This window comes from Hippopotamus amphibius, chromosome 12, assembly GCF_030028045.1.
Source record: "Hippopotamus amphibius kiboko isolate mHipAmp2 chromosome 12, mHipAmp2.hap2, whole genome shotgun sequence".
NCBI classification, from domain to species: Eukaryota; Metazoa; Chordata; class Mammalia; order Artiodactyla; family Hippopotamidae; genus Hippopotamus; species Hippopotamus amphibius.
In genome coordinates this window covers 13,644,523-13,662,571 of record NC_080197.1, presented here as the reverse complement: position 1 = coordinate 13,662,571, position 18,049 = coordinate 13,644,523, and positions in this window count along the sequence as shown.

Sequence of the window (18,049 nt, the reverse complement as noted above, 5' to 3'; positions counted from 1 at the left end):
AGTGATTTAAATCCTTGTGAATATCTATAAAACTATTTTTTTTAGATCTCCCTTAAGGTTTCTCCAATTCTTCCTTGTCTTCCTTTGTATTTGTTTTACTGCTTTATTTTTTACTGATTTTTTAATTTTCACTTTTTTTTTTTTTTTGCCATAGCTGTGTTTTTACCACCCCAGGAATTACAGATCCTGAGGATTCCTTGGTGCTGCTGTCAGCTAAAGCATCATCAACTGGGCCAACCTAACTCAGGAGCTTTGAACCTGCTTTAGTCATCCTCTTGGCCTGTTTCAACCCCATGAGGCACCGTTTGGGGGATTGTTTAATTTTCCCCAGCAGATTCTGGCTGAGTATCAAACCTTGCCTAGGGGCAGATCCCTGCAGAGGGGGTGTGCTTCAGGCCATTGTGTTTAGGCTCTGTGTAGAATTTGGAAGTTCTTTTGTGTACAAACACCATTATAATACAACTTCTTATTATGTGTAGGGGAAAAGGGAATGCCAAGGGTCATGCGTGTCCCTAAAACCTAACCCTACAACTGAATGAAAACTAGACCATAAGATGGCGTTCCCATCCCTAAACCAGTTTTATAAAATGTATCTCATGTTCTTCCATCAGATCCTGATCTGAGGCATGATGTTCAAAAAAAGATCAACTCAGGGAATTCCCTGGTGGTCCGGTGGTTAGGACTGGGCACTTTCACCCCCGGGGCTGGTGAGTTCAATCCCTGGTTGGGGAGCTAAGATCCCTCACGCCACGAGGTGTGGCCAAAATACAAAAACAAAAAAAACAGATCAACTCAAGAGGTCTCTGACATGATAAATTTGCAGACACTAACTGCAGTTCTTTGTGAAAAATCAACTCTCAAGTTTCCACAGTAAGCACGATGAAAGCACAGTGAAAGTATTTACTGTGATCCAGTGTGGGTGGGAACTCAAGTGGCCACCATTTTGTAAACTCCATTTCCATTTCTTTGCTGGCCTCCACTGTAGAAATGAGGGCTTTCTGCTTGCTTAAGTGCGTATATAAACATTTAGAGGTGTGGTTCTTGACCAGGAGGATTCTGACCCCAAGGGACATTTGGCAATGCCTGGAGACATTTTTGGTTTTTATAACTGGGAGAGGGAAGTACCACTGTTATCTATTGAGGACAAGGGCCAAGGATGCTGCAAAACAGCCTTCAGTCCACAGACCAGCTCCACACAGCGAAGAAATGCATTGAAGAAAATAGGAGATAGATGATAAATAGATGTAGACAGACAGACAGACATAGATTTGGCTCTGTAACAGAGAACTGAAATTATAGTGGCATAAATAGCCTAGAAGTTTGTCTCTTGTATATAAAAGTCTGAGCTGACACACAGACATAGAGAAAAAACATATGGATACCAAGGGGGGAGGGGGGGCGGGGATGGAATGAACTGGGAGCTTGGGATTGACATATATACACTACTATGTATAAAATAGATAACTGATGAGAACCTATAAAAAAAAAGCCTGAGCTGACAAAGCACCTCTGCTCTGTGAGGTCATCAGCGGCCCAGGCTCCTTCCATATTGTTACGTCATCTTTAAAGTGCTGTCCTTTTCCTCATGATCCAAGATGACTCTTTATCAAATGACAGTCTAGCAAGTAAGAATGGGAGAAAGGGGAAGTTCACCCCACTTTTTTAAGGATATGACCTGCATGTTGAATGCATCACTTTTGAGTCCATCCTGACCATAATTTAGTCACATGACCACAGCCTAAGCACAAGGAAAGCTGAAATATTCATTCCGGGTGGCTGCATTCCATGCCTAGAACCATAGATTCCTTGATTGTAAAAGAAAGGAAGAAGAGAAGGCATTCTGAGGATCACCTAACAAACTCTACCACGGATAGTTAGTACAGACCAGTAGAACTATGGAGAACTTTATCTTTTTTCTGTTATGTGTTACTCTCATCAACTCTTTTATCATGAGCAATCTGTTTTTCTTTTGTAAAGAAGAATTAAGTATGAAAAAGCTATTAGTAAATGGTGCATGCGTGATTCTTGTGTATAACACTGTGAATCTGTAGGGTCTTCATCCAGTATTCACTACTTATCTGCTGACTGTTTAGTGCCAATTATAGTGACTGTACTAGATGTTAAGGATGCTGCAGGGCTGAAGGATGGGAGGAAGGGATAGTTAGGGGGTTTGAGACTGACATGTACACACTGCTATATTTAAAATAAATAACCAACAAGGACCTACTGTATAGCACAGGGCACTCCCCTCCCAGTGTTATGTGTCTGGGAGGGGAGTTTGGGGGAGAATGGATACATGTATATGTATGGCTGAGTCCCTTTGCTGTGCACCTGAAACTATCACAACATAGTTAATCGGCTATATGCCAATATAAAATAAAAAGTTAAAAAACAAATTCCAAACCCCTGATGAAATAATTGATTCAGGCCATGAGCATCAGCGGATGAAGACATTAGATGAAAGATTTATGAGGAACTTCCTAATGGAGGAGGCAGGGTGTTGCCAACGGGGTCCCCTGGCCCTTCTTAGCATCGCCAGAAGGGGGACACCTGAACATTGTGCCGCTCCTGATGTGATGTGATGGGAGGAACCCCGAAGCGTTGCTCCCCCACCCAGTTAATCCGAACCTGACCTCATTTTAAAGCGAAATCATGGGACATGCAGTAGAAAGAGAAATAAGTTAACACCCTGAGGAAGGAAACAGAACAATCCAGAACATGAGATAGTCTACAAGCAACCTACTTCTCCAACATGTCAGTAGTCTGTTAAAATAAAAAAATTAAGAAAGGAAGGGGCGGCTATTCTAGCCTAAATAAATGTAAGACACAATAAGCGAATGTGTTGTGCAGCCTTTGTTTAGATCCTGAATCTTATAAACCAGCTAAGGGCATGTGGAGACAATGGGGAAGATTGAAGATGAAGTGTGTTCAAGATGGCACCAGGAAGTATTATGACTTTTGTTAAGTACGGTAATGGAAAGTGCCCATACTTTTAAATGAAGTGCAGTGGTGAGGGGAGACTTCAAGAATTTGTTTAAAAACTTCACCAAAACAAAACAAAAAAGCTTAGAAGAGACACAGCTGGCAAAATCTTGAAAACTGTTGAATCTGAATGGTGCTCAGCGATTCATTTTACCATCCTGTCTGCTTTGGCATGTGATTCAGATTTTTCATTAAAAAAAATTCTAACCCTCACCATGAAACCATCTTACCAAAAAAGGAGGAAAAAAAAAAAAAACCCTCACTGTATGAAATAGCATAAGATTGAACTAACCTCAAAACAAGAAGAAAAACATTTAAGAACTCATGAATCACTGCATGGCCCATTCAATTTCAAGGTAATGTTGTAATTAGAGGAGGTCCGTCATTAGGGAAGATTAATTTTAAGACATCTGCTGCCGATGTGGCAGATGGCAGGAGAGTAGAAGATTCAGAATCAGACATCCTGGCTTTAAATCCATCTCTGCTACTTATAGTTGATTCTAGACAAGTGACTTAAACTTCTTGTCCTTGCTTTCCTTATTTATAAGATGGTATCTAAGTTCAGCCAATCTCATAGGCGCTGTTGGGAAGTTAACATGAGCTCAAACCTGAAAAGGCCACTTAAAACAGTGCCTGGTGGGACTTCCCTGGCGGTCCAGTGTTTAAGACTCTGTGTTTCCACTACAGGGGGTGCGGGTTCAATCCCTGGTCGGGAATCTGATCCTGCATGCTGTATAGTGCGGCCAAAAAGAAAAAACAAAAAAACAGTGCCTGATTCCTAGACAGCATTCACTGCATGAGAATTATTATTATTTTTCAGTTTTGTAATGGTCAGTGCTTCATGGGGGCACAACTAAGGATTTGGGTAGAATGAAAATATTCTAATATTTAGTTTTTAGTGTTGTTTCTTTTCCCATTTTTTCCAATATCTTTCTCCAAACCCTACCCCTTCATTCAAATTAAAATGTCCTTGCACTGTAGCCTCAGAACCAGTTTCTCCGTAGTTTAAAATGGGTCCAGGCCATTGTGGTGGCCTGTGGGTGGGTGAATAAGAAGGAGAGAACACTGATAGGTAGCAGTGCTGGTGTAGTGTCTACTGAAGGCAGGGACCAGACTCGAAGCAAAATGCCTTTGTGATCCGAGAAACGCGCCTCCCACCGGCTGCTGCTTACCTGCCTGTTGGGGAGGTCCTGGGGCTCCCTGTGGCTTCCAAGCAGTTGACGTTCTCCAGCCATCACTGGCAAGGGCAGGCCTTCCCTTCCAGTAAGAGTCCCTGGTGTTTTGCTTTGTGCCTTGTTTTGTTGGTTGTGGGTTGGGGTTTTTTTAATGGCTCTGCATGAGAAATATTCTATAAAGTTCTGCATTTTGCTCCAGGGCTGTGCTGAACCCAACCTGAAATCAGCAGAACGTGTGTGGTCCCATCTTGATTGTCACCGCACATTGGGTGCTTTTTTGAAGGTTGCCTCTTGTGGGTCTAGCGAATATTGGAAAATGCATTGTAAAATGCAAGCATCTGAACTTGAGTCATGTGAACTTGAGCGAATCTCAGGAAGTCCTATACTGTGTGATTCCATTTATACAATATTCTTAAAGTGACATTTTAGAGATGGAGGAAAGGATTAGTGATTGCCAGGGGTTAGGGGTGTTGGGGGGATGAGGGTGGGTATGCCTCTGAAGGGGTAGCACAAGGGAGATCTTTGTGGTGATGGAGTAGTTCTCTCTTGATTGCAGTGGTGGTTACATGAATCTGCAGATGAGATAAGATGACACAGAGATACAAACACACTGCACCAATGTCAGTATCCTGGTTTTGATATTGTACTATGGTTATGGAAGATATAATCATGGGGGCAGGGGGAGAGATTTGAGCAAAGGGTACGCAGGACCTCTGTGTACTATTTTTAACAACTTCTTGTGACTCTGCGGTGATCTCAAAATAAAAAGCAATGCTGGATTCTCCAAAACAATGGGCCCTTGTTTTACATGCTATCAGGGCTGAGGGAAGCATAGTAAAACTCTCCCATTGACTGTTTTTATCCTGCTCCAAGTTCACATGCGAGAGAATTTATCAGACCTGAATGAGAGAGCTTAGTCTGGGGCTAAGATTCAAGACCCAGGCTGGTTTTCCTTTCCGACGTTAAGAACCTCATCTGTTTGGCTGAAAGCTGGTACTGCGGAGTATACTGCTGTGGAGGCATACCTGTATTCAAAGAACTGCTCTGTGTTCCTAAGAGAGTTTTGGATAAAGGCCTTCACATCAGGGAATGGAAACAGTACAAGGTGTGAGGACAAGGCGTGGCCATTGGGAATATAAATTAGATCAGCAACTCTGAGGCAGTTTGCCAATGTCCCTTACAATTTTAAAGGTAGACCCAGCAGTTTTACTTTGGGTTATCACCCCTAGAGAACTATGTGCATGTGTACCCGAGAAGACCCATCCTGGGCAGTGAGTGTGACATTAGTTATAACCAAACTTGGGAGACCTGAGGACTGGCCCAGAGCCCTGGTAATCCTATGCAGCAGTTAAAAAGAATAAGCTAGATCTCCGTGTCATGACATGGAATTAAAATCAAGACATTTTCTTGCTAGAGCAATAAATATCCTAGGACAGGATGTTCAGGTCAGTGATATTGATAAAAACACATTCATAAAATACATTTATAAAACAATACTGTGTACTTTAAGGATATATGTAGGTGTTTTGTGTGTTTATGACGAGAAAATTACTATTCATTGTATTAGTAATTGTGAATACAGCTGATGGGAGATAGTGACCAAAGGCAGCTATAATTTTATCTAAAATTCTAAAATTTGTTTAAATGTTTTGAGATATTACCTGCATCTTTAAGGGTAATACCTAATACTGGTAATAGAGCTATTTTCTCAGCAGGAGGAGATCCATTTGTGTAACTGTGATCTAACCCAGCCATCTGGGGTCACCCATTGATGAATGCCACCCAAGACGGAGAACAAATCCCAATCAAGAGTGTCAGCCTCATGAGAGCAGGGAACTTGTCTGGCCAATTCAACACTGTATCCCCAATGCCTGGAACAGTCCCTGGTGTTCAAAAAAAAAGTGAAGTAAATTAGTGAATGAGTAGCAGCTTTGCTTTTTGGTATGTGATATGAATAGAGTCAATGATTCTAAATGATTGACAGCCTGAGTCCGTGAATGAATCAGTGAATTAATTTAATGTCAACTCTGTCCCTACCTTATTTATCTGCCTTCTTCATAGCCTTTGGAGAGGAGACTGAAAGTACCTTTTTCATCTGGGGAGATGATTCCCTATGTATCCCAGCCTTGCCCCACAACTTAAGTGACATGTTCCCCACTGTAAGGAGACAGGTTGGAGAGATGGAGATGTGAACAGGGGGAGGGGCTTATGACTGTACTGGTCAGCGTGTGGCATCCTTGCCCCTGGATGCTGATGTCCTCCATGCTGACAGCAGCCCCTGAATTGCACTTTACCTACTGTTTATTCCTACTCTGAGTTTTACACTGAACACCAAAGATGTGATATGCATGTATCAAAATGGGAGTCACAGTCTTCTAAGACTGTGCTACTCAAAGATAGTCTGTGAACTTGCATTGGCAGTGAAATAATAGTTTCCAAGGTTCATGTCCCATAGGAGAGAGCATCTCTTCTCCAACAGTGCATCCCAGGCCTCTCACTGGCCTCTATTGACTCATGTGACCACCACCCCTGAGCCACTCACTAGCCAGAGGGATGGGACATGCCAATTGCCAAGCTGCTGGCCTGTTAGCCCCACACAAGCCACATGGATGGACAGAGAGTGGGAGAGAGGCAGTTCCCCCAAAGAAAGAAAAGATGCTATTGCCACACGACCTCCCAGGCCAAAATGCCAGGAACCCACTGCTCCTGCCATGTTCCTTCTTAAGTGATGACTTTCTCCTCCACAATGTGACTCTGGACATTTCTGTTTCTCTTCCTGCTTTCTGAGCTCCAAATGGAACTACAAAAATCCCTTTGCAGTATATACGTGTATCAGATCATCTCATCATATGCCTTAAACTTACAAAATATGTCAGTTATATCTCAATAAAGCTGGGAAAAAAATAAAACTGAGGGGGCAGGGGAGCAGGAACACCAAGGGCATTATAGCCAGGCAGAACTTAATAGTGTAATAACCATAATTAACAAACACCTTTATCCTTTGAACAGGTGCTTTCGGACCACTTCTCCCTTCTGGGATGGCCTGGGGGACAGTAGCATCCAACATCCATGTACTTCTGATCATGTCCTACATACAGTGCTAACACTGGAAGGAAGAGTAACCAGGGGTCTCAAACTCCTTTCCCAGAAGGGCCAGGCAGGTAATATAAATGAGTGTCCCACCCAGGGTGGTGACAGTGGCAGTGACCGGTACGGTGTTTGGAACATATAACAGGCTCTCAGTAAATATTGGTTGAATAAGCACAATCCTCCATCATGCAACAAACATTTATTAAATAGTTATCAAGCACCAGGCCCTGCAGGAGATTTGGGGAATGTAGTGGTGGACAAAATAAAATCCCTGCCAGCAGGGAGGTTATAGTCTGGTTAGGAAGAGAGATGGAAATTAACTAAAATGCAAACGTCTAAAAATTGTTACAGTGACTGGCCTGTGAAAGAGAGGGGCATGGGTGTGTGGCAGGTGCCGTTGGGGAAGGGGCCCCACTTGGGGAGGGCCTAGGGAAGTCATGCTAGAGCTGAGACTGCTGAAGTGTAAGCGGGAGGGAATGGTGTTCCAGGCAGAGGGAACAGCATGTACAAAGGCCTCATGACAGGGAGTATGGAGTGAGAGGAAGGCCAGTGCCCTGGAACGAGACAGCGAGCAAAGGTAAGCCGGATCAAGGCTGTGTTCAGAAGTCTTTGCTTTGTTCTAAGAACAATCAGAGGTTATAAGCAAGGATGAGGTGAAGGGGGCAGGTTCAGATTTATGTTGTCAGAAGTTCCTCTGGCTGGTACACAGAGAATGAGCTGGAGGGAGGCCAGAGCAGCCCCAGGGAGACGGGTGCAGAGGCCCTGGTAGTTGTCCAGGGCAGAGAGGATGGCGGCTTGGCCCTGGGCCATGGCCGTGGGGTAGAGAGAAGTTCATGGGTTCTGTGGATATTTAGGAGATGAACTTGACAGTACCTACTGATGGATCAGATGTGAGAGTTGAAGGAGAGGGAGAAGGGAGGGTGATCCTGGGCTTTTGGTGTGAGTAACGCCCACCCCACCCCACACTCCCCCACCCACAATAGGGGAAACGGGGGCAGAGCCAGTTCACGATTAGCAGATGTATTTTGAATGAAATCAAATGGGGTGGAGGCAGCCAGAAATGTCCTGGTTTGGGTCACAGCTGTTGTCTATCCAGAAGCCTGCGATTGCTGTCGGCAGGTTTGGATTTCTAAGCCCTTGAAGGATGCTGGGAGTTGGCCCTCTCTAAGGGCCCCTTGGCCGACTGGCCATCTGTCCTCTCCATCCAGCAGGCAGGACCACTGTTCTCAGCTAAGGTAGCAATGTGCTCAGGGGGGTGCAGAAAGGTGAGCCGCCCACCCACCAGGGACCCTCCATCTGTTTTTGATCCTTCCCAGCCTTTGAAGTCACCCCCAGCCCCCACCCTCCAGCTGTCATCTCTTGGGCTCCTGCAGCAGCCCCATGCTCCCCCAAAGCTTCTCTGTCCCTGGGGACAGGGGTGGTGACAAGGGTAACAAATGATGGCAAGCCGCTGGCAGCAGCAGGCTGCGGAGAAGCAGAGGGCGGGGGTTTTCGAATGCCTCTTTATTCTCGCTCCTCCTGGCCCGGTTCTGAAGCAGCAGGGGTATCGGGGTTTTGCAACCATGCAACACAGGGGAAAAAAATTTTTTTTTTCTAAATGAATCCCACCTTTTGCTTCCTTTCCCTGCCTTCGTGAAAGGGAAGCTGAGTCTTTCTCCTCCCCTCAGACTCTGTTAAGACTGTCTGATTTCTTTAAACTCCCCTGCAAAGAGAATAAGCTGGTCTCCTATTTCAGGTAATTGTAAGGAGGAGAGAGGGGGGAGAAGGTGAAGGAAATTTCCCCATAAATTGCAAGAGAACTGAACTCTGCCCATCAGACCACAGTAGGAACCCGTGGTTTCTGTATGGTCCTCATGACAGTTGCCGGTGTCGACCTGGAATAAAATGAACTGTGTGTTTCAAGCTTCTGTCTGTGTGAATGCAAATAATGTCAGTAATTACCCTTTATTGAACACACGCTCACCCATGCCTTCTCTGAATTAATCTGCGGGATAACCTGCCTGGGAGGGTACTGTTATTTTCTCCATTCTTTTGGATGAGGCTCAGAGAAGTTAAGTAACTTGCCCAAGGCCCCAAAGCTCATAAGACATGAAGCTAAGATTTGAACCCACATAGCAGATGACAGAGCCAGTACTCCAACTAGGCGGTTTAGTGGGTGTTGGAGCTAGATGGACTCTGGGTTCAAATTCTGACCCAGTTTTACTCACAAGCTATGGTTAAAAGCACAGACCCTGGAGCCAGACCACCTGGTTCTGAATCCTGGCTCCACTGCTAACTAGCAGGTCACTCTGAACCTCAGTCTCCTCATCTCTACCCACTTCATAGGATTAGAATAAGCCAATATATGCAAAGAGCTCCTGGCCCCAGAGTAAATGCTCTTTAAGTGTTAGAAATTTTTTTACTTCTATTATCTATAAAATGAGCACTATAATCAGGGCCAGGTTAGGACCTTCAGAGCCCTCAAAATACCAAAGAGATCAGCACCCCCTCCATTGCTGCCGCAGGTAATTCAATAATAAAACAATATGACCCAAAAACACAAACACAAAATTCACCCTGTGCTGAAATTTACAAAGCTTTTTTTTTTTTAGATCCTTATGGCAGAACAGGAAAAGTTCACCAAACAGGAAAGAAGGAATGATTCGCATTTCCTTGGTGCCTGTGCTCTGCTCAGACCTAAATCTGGGTTTAGTCTACCTGTTGGGAAATTGAAGTAGGTAATTATATCTCCTGGGTGGTTGAGAGAATTAAAGAAGATAATGTAAAAGTAATCAGGGAAATTGCCTGGCATGTAATAGGTGCTTGGGAAATAGGAGCTATGGATAGAATTTTTGGAAGGATTTTTCTCCCTCTGAGTTGCCTTGAACTATTCATAGTGCTATACTTTGTGGTTAATGGTTTGGTATAAGCTATAGCTGGTAGCAGGGGTCCTGTTTACTGTGTGAGGACTAACTTTTTTTTTTAATATATTGTATTTATTTTAAGGACGACCTTTTTCTTTTTTGCCATGCCGTGAAGCTTGTGGGATCTTGGTTCCCCAATCAGGGATTGAACCCAGGCCCTCAGTGGTTAGGCGCGCGGAGTCCTAACCACTGGACTGCCAGGGAATTCCCAGGACTAACATTTCTTTGCTTTGGCTTTGTTAGTGATATTTATTTATTTGCCTCCAAAGGATGGTGTGTTTGAACTGCTCTAGGTATGTTTGAATTTTAGATCTTGCATTACGTAACAAAGACCCTAGTACAGTAAATGTAATTATTGATAAATTTAAGTTTCAATCTATTACTCTTTTCTATTTGTCCCATCTTTTCTTTGTTTCTTTTTCTCTACTTTCTTGCCTTCTTTGAATTAATCATTTTTTTTAATATTTATTCATTTTGGGTGCACCAGGTCTTAGTTGCAGCATGCGGGATCTTCGTTGCCACTGCAGGATCTTTAGTTGCAGCATGCAAACCCTTAGTTGTGGCATGTGGGATCTAGTTCCCTGACCAGGGATCAAACCCGGGCCACCCACATTGGGAGCACAGTCTTAGCCGCTGGACCACCAGGGAAGTCCCCTAATCAAGTATTTTTATTATTCCATTTTTTCCTCTATTAGCTTGTTGGCATACATTTATTGTTTTTATTCCCTAAGCAGTTACCCTGAAGATTGTAGAATACATCCTTGATAAATGTTTAAAAGTTTACTTTAAATTAGTACTTGTGCAACTTCAAGGAAAATGCACAGTCCTTAGAACGTGTTAATAAGTTCATTTGTTCCCCTCCTAGTCTCGAATTTAACCTTTTATGTTCTCTCCATCCCATGGTGAATTTTTATGCTTCCAAATTATTATTTTGTACTGCAGCTCTATTTGCTACTAAGTGGCAAATAATCTTAATTTTAGTTTATTTCATTTTTGTCTTCACTTTTGAAGGATTTTTTTGTTGGCTTAGGATTCTACATTGGCAGATGAAATTCCATTATTTTCTGGTTTCCATCATTTCTGTTGAGAAGTCTTATTAGTCCTTCTTTAAAGATAATTTTCCTGGTTGGCTAATGTGGAAGCGAGAGCCGTCGGCCGGTGGAGGAGCTGGGAGCACGCCGCCTGGGGGAGCTGTCGGGCGCACGGATCGGCGGTGCGGGACTTCTCAGCACAGCTAGGCCTTTCCAGGGAGCGAGCGATGGGGCGCGCGCGGGCGCCAGGGAGGGGGCGCCGGTGTAGTGCGTGCGGTGCGTGGGGGGGGGGGGGGGGAACTATTTAAAAAATATATATATTTATAATTTTCGTTATTCATCCTCTGGCTGCTTTTAAAATTAGTATATTCTCCTACAATGAGGTATCACCTCACACTGGTTAGAATGGGCATCATCAGAAAATCTACAGACAGTAAATGCTGGAGAGGGTGTGGAGAAAAGGGAACCCTTTTGCACTGTTGGTGGGGATGTAAATTGATACAGCCTCTATGGAGAACAGTGTGGAGCTTCCTTGAAAAACTAAAAATAGAGTTACCATATGACCCAGCAATCCCGCTCCTGGGCATATGTCCAGAGAAAACCATAATTCAAAAAGACACATGTACCCCAGTGTTGATTGCAGCACTATTTGCAATAGCCAGGTCATGGAAACAATCTAAATGTCCATCAACAGATGAATGGATAAAGAAGTGGTACAATGGAATATTACTCAGCCGTAAAAAAGGAACAAAATTGGGACATTTATAGAGACATGGATGTACCTAGATACTGTCATACAGAATGAAGTGAGTCAGAAAAACAAATATCATATATTAACACAGATATGCGGAATATAGAAAAATGGTACAAATCAACCAGTTTGCAAGGCAGAAATAGAGACACAGATGTAGAAAACAAACATATGGACACCAAGTGGGGAAAGTGGGGAGGGTTGGGGGGGAATGAACTGGGAGATTGGGCTTGCCATATATACATTACTAATAAGAAAAAAAAATCAAATTGTACACTTTAAATATATGCAGTTTATTGTATGTCAATTGTATCTCAATAAAAGTTATCAAATAAAATAAGTATATTCTCACATGTGTGTAGTTTGACATGGTATGCCCTGGAGTATTTCTCTCTGTATTTATCCTGCTTCTGATTCACAGAACTTCTTGATTCCATTGGCTTGATGTCTTTCATTAGTCTTGAAGGGTTTTCTGTCAGTTTCTCATTAAATATTGTTTCTAAGTTGTTCTCTTCTCTCCTGTGGCCCCTATTACATGTATGTTAGACCTTTTCTCATGTCCCATGATTCCTTTATGCTTTTTCAAAAACTGTTTTCCAACCTTCTTTCTGAAATGTGTCTACTGACTTATCTTCCAATTCATTCTTTTCTTCTGCTATATCCAGTCTGTGGTTCAGCTGCTCTATTGAGTGTTGGATTTCAGTTATTGTATTTTTCAAGTTTAGAGTTTCTATTTGATTTTTTTTAAGGATTCTAGTTCTTTAGTGGCATTCTGCATTGTAAATCTCTTTTCTTAATCATATTATCAAGGTTATTGGGAAGTCCATATTTAGTTACTCTAATATCTGAATCATATATGAGTTTGGTTTTTTTGTCTTGGTTTTTGATTGTTTGGTGTTGTCTTCTTGCATGTCTGATAATTTTTTGTTAAATGCTAAACACTGTATAAAAAATTGTGGAAACTCTGGAAGATGACATCCTCCCCAAAAGAAAAGTTGCTCTTCTTCTGGCAGGTGGTGATAATAGAGGCAAATCACTTTGAGCCAATAAGGGATTAAAATGACTCAAGACAGGATCTATTTGGCTGGTCCTTACTCCAAGGGAGTGACCTTTCAGGGATCTCATTAAAAACCTGCGGTGTTTACCAAAGATTCTCATCTTTGATGGGCTGTGAACTCCAATTTTGTCTCCCTGGTACTGGGAGGTTGCCAAAAGCTCTGCTTCATTTCTTGCCCTGTTAGCCATCCCTTTCTGCTTGGCTTCTCTGACTCTTACTCCACCCAGCTTAGGTTTCAGCAAACGCCTCAAAGGTAACAACTATCAACACTGTCAGGCTCACTGTGGTTCTCATATCTCTAGGATTTTAGCTCCTTGGGTCCTAGCTGCCTTAGTAGCCTGAACTACAGTTTTTGTCTCCCCAGCCCATGGATCTGGAAAACTCTAAGCTACTCCTTTTTTCTTACTGTGCTTATAAATTGGCAAATGTCTTGAGGGGGAAAGTGGTACAGGTCAGACTTCACTCAGTCCATGTCTCATCTCTCTGGGACCTTGGGGTCTCAAGTCCTGCCTTGGTTGCCCTACAATGCCTTAAAACAATGTTTTGTAGATTTTATTTTTTATTGTAATAGTGAGATTGAACCAAAAATAGAAAGTGTTCCATTATAACTGGGAGGTGAATTCAGTTGGAGAGTTTAATACGTATCAGGAAAAATGGCTTATTTTCATTTTCTCCAACATTTGAAGAAAATGCAAATTTAAACCATATTAAAAGGAAAACTCCAGATGAATTAAAGGCTTAACTATGAAAGGTAAAATTCCAAGTCAGTAGTTTTAAATGTAGACAAATTTTAATATCCCTGGGTTAGGGAAATCATTTTTACACCTAGGAAAAACATTTATTATTGGATAAATATATAAGATTTTTTTGTTCTACAAGACACTGTATATTAAAAAAAAAAAACAGACAAATGAAAGATTAAGAAAAGAAATTTACAGCATCTAAAACCAACAATGGAGAGCAGTTCTCCTGGGTTCCCTTACCCCAGTGCTCTCTGGCAGGGTGCCCCTTTTCAATGAAGCCTTTTGTCAGCAAAAAGAAAAAAATAGATAAATAAAACCAACAATGGACTAATACCTAGACTCTACAAGGCACTCTAGCAAATCAACAAAATAAGGAAAAAAAGAAAACCCAGTAGAAAAATGGACAAGGATAAAAGATATGAATAGACAGTTCCTAGAAACTCATACAGCCCACAATTATGTGAATATATGCTCAAACTCTCTAGTAATCACAGAAATAAAAATTAAAACAACTATGAAATAATTTCTTTCCATCCAACAGTTTGGCAAAAATTAGAAACCTGGATAATGCCAAGTGTTAGTGAGAATTTGTGAAATTAGAACACTGTGCACTTCTGGTGGGAATCTGGATTAGCACAGGAATTGTGAGGAGCAATCTGCTAGTAGTTGGTCAAGTTCAGTTCACATATACCCAGTGACACAGAAACCCTCAAATATTTATATGTTTTAAGAATGTGTATGTGTGTGTGTAAGCACACTTATATAGGTACATGTTACATATATATGTATATAATTTTTAATGAAGATGTTCATTGCAGCATTGTTTATGGTAGCTGAGAGATGAAGGCATCCTAAATGTTCATCACTAGGGTAATGCATAAATACAGTAGAGTAGGTATGCAGTATGGAATTCTACCTACAAACTAAATAACCATCCAGCCATATATATATATATATATATATATATATATATATACACACACACACACACACATTTTAAAATCCTAATAAAAAATCCTAATAAATAGAATGAGGTCTCATGCATAACACTATTCATGTAAATTAAAACACATGTCACAGGACTTCCCTGATGGTCCAGTGGTTAAGACTCCATGCTCCCAACGCAGGAGGCACAGATTCGATCCCTTGTTGGGGAACTAAGATCCTACATGTGGCCAAAAAAAAAAAAAACCAACACATATCACATAGAACAATATAGCATCATTTACAAGGGGACATATTTACATATTTAATACATTAGAGGCATTATCTAGGGCAGGGTGGAAAATGAAAATATGAATTTTTAAAAATCTTTTTAAAGAAGCTAATTGCTCGATTATAGATTTTGTCTCTCCCTCTCTCATTCCAAGTTCCTTTCTTCCTCCATCCTTTCCTTCCTCTCATCCTCCGACAGATGTTAATCGGATGACAGAATGAACAAGATTCTGTATCAGGTACTGTGGGGGAAGTAAGGATAATTTCCATGTTGGCCTGGCCTTCAAGGACTTTAGGCAAGAGTCTACGGGGAAGACACCAAAGCTATAATACTCGGTCCTAGAGTTTAAACTCACAAACACCTTCTTGCTCTGCTATAACATCAACAAATGCTGTTTGGATGTGCTAATTGCTCTTGAGGGTGACGATACTCAGTAAAATCATAAGCTATGTGACTGAGGTCAGAAGTGTCCCACTGCTGTTTCTTTCCTCATCAGGCTTGTCTGATGACATATAATCCATGGGGCTCAAACACAAAGGTCTGTAGAGACCAGGAGGAAATACAAGGAAATGGAAAAGAGGGTCAAATGTAAGACACTAGGGAGTGGTGGGAACTGTGGCAAACTGGAGCTCATATGCTTTAACCAAATGGGGCAGCCAGCTGATAGTTGCCATGCAGGAATGTGGCAGTATTCTTCCATTCTTCAAGAGAAGCTGAAACTGTAGGTTTTTAAGTGAAATCACCTCATTTTTAAATATTGGCAACTACTTGAAATATTTTTAAACCCTGAAGTGGAGGAAAAACAATTCATATTGTTTTTAACTGGATTTGGTCATTTAGCTAACAATTTGCTGCTTCTAATACTCACAGCATCTGGATGTTTAGAGATCAATGCAATTTTTTTTACAACATTTTTTTAACCTTAAATTATTTGCATATACCCGGAAGGATGAAGGGAATGAGTCTGGATAAAATGCAAATTTCTGACACCTACAATCAGACAATCGGTTCACTGTCCCCTATTTGCCAAGCTCCATACAGTATGTCTTGATATATTAAAGGAAAGAGATACCTAGACCTCTTTTTGGAGTGCCTTGTGGCATTTAAGGAACAAGAAAACCAGATCTCAGGACCCATGAGTACATAGGAATATTTAGGACCCAAAAGTTTATAGGCTAATGTAAAAACATAAACACTAGGAGGTGATTTGTGTGAAATTTTCTCATCTGATTAAAACGTATATATAAAGTACTTACATATGCAGTTCCTAGGATAAGTGATTTCTTTCTTTGTTAAAAATTATTAAGTATTTCAGGTGCGCAGAGATGTAGAGTTACCCTATGACAGCACTATGCCCACACCTTGCTTACAGAATAAAACTTTTTCTGCCAGATATGAAATATTTCCACCTTTGCAGGTCTCTATGGCAACTGTTATACTCAGAAGTTGCAGCATGAAAGTAGCCATGACTGATATAGTAAACCACCAAACAGGGCTGCGTTCCACGAAAACCTTACTAATGGACACTGAAATTTGAATTTCACATAATTTTCACAGGTTGTGAAATGTTATCCTTCTTAGGATTTTTTTCAACCGTTTAAAAATGTGAATTCACAGATCACACAAAAACAGATGATAAGCTAGATTTGGATGGGCCAGAGTTTGTGTCAACCTCTGAACTACATTGTTGCAAACACAGCTGAAGCCCCAGAGTGTCTCTTCCCAAACTGCATCCCCCGATGATCCCTAACTATTCTCCTGAAATGGGTGTCTGTCATTCCTATACATACGGTTATCTTTTTGTTCTTTGTGTCTGTGTCCCTAAACAGCGTATAATATTAATTTCTATGTTTTGAACTTCGTAGAAATGGTATCATACCTTGGGTACCCTTCTGTCTCGCTGCCCAGCACTTTGTTTGGCAGTCTGTCCATGGTGCTGAGTGGAGCTCCAGAGCAGTCTTGTTCACTGCTGTGTTGTGTTCCATTGTGTGACAAGTCTACCTGTAGTCTTCATTCCTATGATAGTGAATGGGCGTTTCAGTTGCTGCCTGCTAAGTCCTTTCTTTACATGTCTCTTTTCATCTTCACCATGACCTTGTTAGGGAGATACTGATCATCCCCATTGTCCAAATGAGAAAACTTCTGACTTAGAGCAGTTTGGTAACTTGTTCAAAGTACTAAGTAGTGAAATGGAATTTGAATCCACAGCTGTTGCATGATGGAATCTGAGTTTATAACCACGTTGCCATCAATCGGTACACTGTGTTCTGTCAACACAGTGATAACGGATCCTGCCAAGGATGACCGTAGATACTGATGTGCAGTGACCAACCCTAGCCTTTCTTTGAGGACAGCTTGAATCAGTGTCACACATTATTGGTTGCAGTTTAATCCTTTGAAAATCGCTATGTCCGATGTAGAGTTACCCTATGACAGCACTATGCCCACACCTTGCTTACAGAATAAAACAGGGGGTGGCAAACTTTTTCTGCCAGATATGAAATATTTCCAGCTTTGCAGGTCTCTATGGCAACTATCACTTCCTAGTGTTCATGTCTTTAGGTTAGCCGATAAACTTTTGGGTCCTAAGTGTTCCTATGTATACATGGGTCCTGAGATCTGGTTTTCTTAAAACCTCACTCCCTATATAAGTGATATCATATGGTATTTGTCTTTCTCTTTCTGAATGACTTTGCTTAGTATGATAATCTTGAGGTTCATCTGTGTTGCTGCAAATGGCATTATTTCGTTCCTTTTTATGGCTGAGTAGTATTCCATTGTGTATATGTACCACATCTTTATCCATTCATCTGTCAGTGGACATTTAGGTTGTTTCCATGTCTTGGCTACTGTGAGTAGTGCTGCTGTGAACATAGGGGTGCGTGTATCTTTTAGAAACAGACTCATAGATATAGAGAACAGAGTTGTGGTAGCCAAGGGGGAGGGGGGAGGGGAGTGATGGACTGGGAGTTTGGGATTAGCGGATGCAAACTATTATATATAGAATGGATAAACAACAAGGTCCTACTGTATAGCACAGGGAACCATCTTCAATACTCTGTGATAAGGCATAATGAAAAAGAATAGGAAAAAGAATGTAT